The sequence below is a fragment of the Lactuca sativa genome, chromosome 4 (assembly GCF_002870075.4).
Source record: "Lactuca sativa cultivar Salinas chromosome 4, Lsat_Salinas_v11, whole genome shotgun sequence".
In the NCBI taxonomy this organism is placed as follows: domain Eukaryota; kingdom Viridiplantae; phylum Streptophyta; class Magnoliopsida; order Asterales; family Asteraceae; genus Lactuca; species Lactuca sativa.
Window position 1 is genome coordinate 25,498,364 of NC_056626.2, and position 5,959 is coordinate 25,504,322.

Here is a 5,959-nt window from a genome sequence, read left to right on the forward strand (position 1 = left end):
ATCGGGACAACTGCTAGTGCGAAAGGCATTAGTGACATCCTCTAACCATCGTCTGCTCATGATCGAGTCCTTCTCCTCGAAATACTTTGTAGCCCCACATGCTCGAAACTTTCGGAAGGTCAACATCAATGCCAACATCCCAGACCAAAAAGTGCTCAAGCGCTCATCCAAAATCTCCAAAATGCCCTCCTTGACCGGACCAAAGATCACAGAAGTCTGTGTGACATCCCCATTTTCACGACCAGAAAAGACCGATGTGTTTATGCTTCAATTTCAAAATCAAAGTATACTTTTAAAGAAAAGTGTTGCAGAATTTTCTTCCCAGAAAAACATGATAAATATGTTATAAAAGTATTTATGAAGAAATGTATTTTATTCATTTTAAAACTTTGGGATGTCAACGTCAATACAGAAACATAAGCATAAACATAACTTACATTCATTTAAACTAGTGATCTACATCTCTTTAATCTCTCAGTGTAGTGCAACTTTATATCGACACCTGTGATACAAATAAACTGAGTGTGTCAGGTTGGGAAACCTGGTGAGTACATAGGGTTTTCAACCCACAATAATATAATTATTATGTTTAATCATCAAACAGTCAACCCGATTAGCCATCCCCATTATCTTCTTTATTGTTAAGGATCTACCCTAAGAATCAACTATCCTTCATTCATTTATTCCTAAGGTTTGACCTAGGGAATACATGCAAAGTCCATTACTGCTAATGTCATTTATTAGGCACAACTGCTAATATTATCCTTTAGGCGTAGCTGCCAGGATTGTGTTGTTCTCAACTAGGCGCAGCTACCAATACCATATATTAGGCGCAACTGCCAGGATTATGATGTTCTCTATTAGGCGCAGCTGCCGATATTATCCTATAGACGCATCTGCTAGGATGTTTAAAGTACATCATATTTCAAAGTCATCTGTAGGTTGTGGTGCAGCTACCAATATTCCTCTATATCATCTTTCATACCTCATCATTTATCTACCCATGTTCTACCCAACATTTTTGTAAATATAAAATACAACTATAGCTTTACACTTGAACAAAAAGGTTCAGATCTAAAAACAAAATACATCTATTGTCCAGATCTGAAGAAAAGGTTCAGATCTGTAAACAATGTACATCTACAACCTAGATCCGAAGAAAAGGGTTCAGATCTGAAAACAAAATACATCTACAACCTAGATCTGAAGAAAAAAGGTTCATATCTGAAAACAAAATACATCTATATCCTAGATCTGAAGAAAATGGTTCAGATTTGATAACAAAATACATATACAACCTAGATCTGAAGAAAAAAGGTTCATATCTGAAAACAAAATACATCTATATCCTAGATCTGAAGAAAATGGTTTAGATCTGAAAACAAAATACATCCACATCCTAGATCTAAAGAAAAAGGATCATATTTGAAAACAAAATACATATACGGTTTAGATCTGAAAAACAAAGAAGTTTAAATCTTTCATCTAGCACAGATCTCAAGTAAACATGCACACATAACATGTAATTTATATAAAATACTTCGTATCTATGTGTAAGATGAAAGTAACTATCACTTCTGAACAAGAGTTGCCTCTGTCTGACCCCTGGACTCGCCGAGTTCATCCACTAACTCGCCGAGTTCTAAACCGAAAGCTCTTTTTTTTCTCGGAGCCTTCTGGCACTCCGAGGCTTTCTTCAAGTGTTAGGGACGTTTCCTAGGCTTTTGGGGGTGTTTTGGGAGGTTTAGAGAGTGAGTAGAGAGAAGAAGAAGAAGTGAGTTTTGGTATGAAAAATGAAGGAACTCGCAGGGGGTATTTATAGGCTGAAAAAAGGGTGAAATCGTCGAGTTTCTGGACCAAATCGTCGAGTTTCTGACCCCCAACTCGTCGAGTTGCTGGTCCAACTCATCGAGTTGGTGCCACGTTTCGTCTTTAGATTACGCCATGTTACCCACTTCGCTGCAACACCCTACCGACTTCTAAACCCCATAACTTTCGCATACGAGCTCCTTTTTTGACGTTCTTTATATCCACGTGTAGGTAATGACAAGATCTACAACTTTCATTTTGACCCCATTGGCTAATTCTCGACTGATTTTAAATTTAATGGTGTGAGAAGATTACACTGTTAAACGGCCATGTAGAATTCATAACTTCTACATAGGGAATCCGATTTTGTCTGTCTTTTTATCATTGAGCTCCTATTAATGAGATCTTCAATTCTCATTTAGGTTATGTCGGCCAAAAATTAATTGATCTAAAATTCGAATTCCGGGCTGTGCACTGCTATGCTAAATCTTAGAAAAATCATAACTTCCTCATACGAAGTCAAAATTGGACGTTCTTTTTATGCACGCTCTCGTTTTAACATATACTACGACTTTTGTTTAGATAGATAAGGCTAAAAATCAATTTATCATAAACTCAATTTTTACGTCACACAGCGTCGTGAATGTTTTGTCGCGAAACTTTGACAGACTATAACTTCTTTATATCTCTTAAATCCTTGTGACGACCACTACAACTTTCTTCATAGATATCGGGTTTATCTAACATTTTATTTTTGACACTTATTTTCATTCTTTATTTATTATATCATTATAAACAAGTATAAAACACATAAATTCACATAATTCAGATAATATTCAAGTAATTCATCTTTATTACTTTAAAATAGGTTACAACGGTTGACCTGACTATTACATCACTATACTAATGCTTAGCCCCGAAACACTTGCATTACAGTATGGTCAAGTATGATGCGGGTAATCTCATATGAAATTAACTCCCGTATCTGCTCTTCCAACTGTCCGGCTCCGGAGCCCGAACCCGAAACACTACCCGATCCTCCTAATGTGGCCATCATACTAAAAATAGACCATATAAACCATCAGAACATACATATATACACATCAAGGAGTCTCATACTCTACAAGCTTCTAGGTATCATCACAACTTTCCTTGACTCGAGTACAGATCATCTGCTTCCAGTAGTGCGGGCCCATACTACCTTCCATATCTATCCGTACTTTCCTCAAGGACCACTCCGAATCCTCCAAGTCACTTCCTTATCCATACATACAACCCTAAAAAAGAGAAGGCTCCTAGCAGTAAATCTATTCCCAAGCATTTCCTAGGGCAATCACCACGCCACTCTCTGCCATCAGCTGCAGAAGGAACTCCCACTAACACCCTCTAACTAGCTCATGAATACAATTACATATCACTGACACCAGATAATTCTTCGAATGAAAGGTCTCACACTACAATGGTTGGACTCAAACAAGAGCTACGACATAGAGTTAAAACCTAACCTTCTAAAATTATTTAGTCTCAATAATATGTAACTTAGCACAAAGCAAGCAGCATTCGAGCATTGAATAATCGGAATCAAGCATATATTAAACATGCCATCCTATCACCGCCTGATCAGTATTAGCATGCAAGTCTATAAGCTCATATAACAAACATACAAAGGCATCTCTCCTAGATCCTTAGCCCTAATCTAGCATGCGATTCACATATTCACAGATCAAGCATATCATAAAACATGTTTGGGTATTTTGGGAAAACTTACTTGAGGTCAGTCGATTGCATGCACCACACCCCTTTCTTTTTTTAGAAAATTCTTTATATAAAAGATTACTTTTATAAAAACCTACCAAATCCTTAGTTTGAGTTCAGTCACACCTGAGAGTGTGCCCGAATCCCTCAAACCAAGGCTTTGATGCCAACTTGTAACATCCCAAAAATTAAGACCAAAAATTTTGATTTTTATATTAATAAATCCATTGTCCAAAACAATATCATAAAACCATAGTGAAATCAGGGTATGACAATAAACATCCAAATACATCAGAGTATGTAAAATACGGAACAATGTGGTGTGTGTAATGCAGTCATCTCGAGCTCTTCCCTTTTGAACCAGATGTGCCTGAAACATAAACTGAAAACCGTATGCACAAAGCTTGGTGAGTTCGCCAAAATATCACATACCATACATATCAAATGTATAATGGGCCCCGCTCGGAACAGATCTTTCAGTCATCAAGACCTGCTTGGCATTGGGCCCCGCCCGGTATACATACAAACACATATACACATGCAAGAATTACAAAGATAAATAGCATACAATATAATCATCAGGCCCCGCCCGGTATACATACATAAAAAATACATGCAGAGTCACGCAAACAACTAGCATCCTAATCATAATAAACCATGGGAAAACATTGGTGTCTTCGACCCGCTAAACACAATGTGGAAACTCACCTCAAGCTGCTGAATCTCTCAAATAAAATCTCAGTCTGCTGATCTGGAAAATCCCCGTCCAACATCTAGGGTAAAAGACTATTTTACCCTTCTCTTACTTGGCCCAACCCATTTGCTCAAAAAACCTAAATTCCTAAATGGCATCCCAAAGCCCAATATGATCCAACTTCCTAATTGGGCCCAAAAATCATCATGGGCCTAATTCCAAGAAAGCTCATAGCCTGGAAATGAACCAAAGTCAAAAGTTCAATGGCCCAATGAGGCCCAAACCCTAAAAGTCCAAAATATGGCCCAAACCCGTGGAAGTTAACCGAAAGTCAAGTTGTTGAGTATGCTGGGCATACTCAGATTTAGCATACTCCTTCCGGGGCCAACACGCACAACGTAAGAGCTGAGTACACCCCGCGTACTCCGCAAATGACCAAACAGACCCAATAAGCACTTAACCGGTTAAGCCATCAAGCTAAACTCTCAAATTTGATCCTAAATGGTGACTTAACACGTAAAGTTGGCATCTTTACTCCCATGCATGACTTAATGGGACTCAAATCTCTAAAATAATCTTATTAAGGATCGAAACACATGCATGGACCAGTATAACTCATAAAGGTTGCATTTTTATGGACAAAGGACATCAAAAGTGCTATGATCTAACATCCATGGCTTCTGGAGTAGACCATAATCTTAAATATGGATTGAAGGACCTAAAAAATGCACAAATAACACCCTAAGTTGGATCTAGCATAAGGAACCATCAAGATGAGAGATTTTTACCTCAAACGACTTGATAAGATGAATATGAATTTGGATCTACAAGCTCAAGTCACTCCCAAAAAAACCTCCAAGTGTTCTTCTTCTTCTACTTCACCAAAAACACCACCAAAACTCACTTCCAAGCTCAAATCTCACAAATGGTAATTATGGTTTTGATATTAGGGTATAGACAAATGGAGGTTGTTCATTAGAGGTCCAAGGGTATCATAAGTTGTTTAAATAGGGTAAAAACCTTTAAAATTATGGTTTACCCCTGCAGTGCATACGCCTTGCGTACTCCTACGTACGCCCATCGTATGTGGGTGCATCCGTGATCTGTCAATGGGCTAGTACGCTAAGCGTACTCATTGAGTACGCCCCACGTACTAGCTAGGGACAAAAAACCAGGGAAATTTTACATTAAGGTTTAAATGGAAACATACCAATTATCTCGAATGTTACACCGTACTACTAAAAGCACAGGACCCGTATGCGTAGCAAGGAAGTCACAAGCCTCGAGGGTTTAGTCTATCTGTGATAGTGTGATGATATGAATTATGATGTTTCTAATATATTTTTGTTCATTTTTTTAGTATGGTGTTCACGAGAGGATATGGTTCCGGATTTGGAGTGAGTCGCTAGGATATGCCAGGATTGACTGATAATCAGATACGAGAGATGATTGCCGCTGATGTGGCTACTGCTATCCGGGGATCTATTCAGTAGTTATTTAGGTCTATCAAGACCATCATGATTGAGCTTTTCGACGATCTCTACGCTGATCGTACTGAGACTGCTGCTGTAGCTACCACACCTATTGTCGCTGCAGGGATTCGAGGGGAGAGATCTTTCCAGTACCGGGACTTCGATAATACGAAGCCCCTAGAGTTTGATGGGGTCAAGGACCCGACTGTGGCGATGAGATGGATGTATG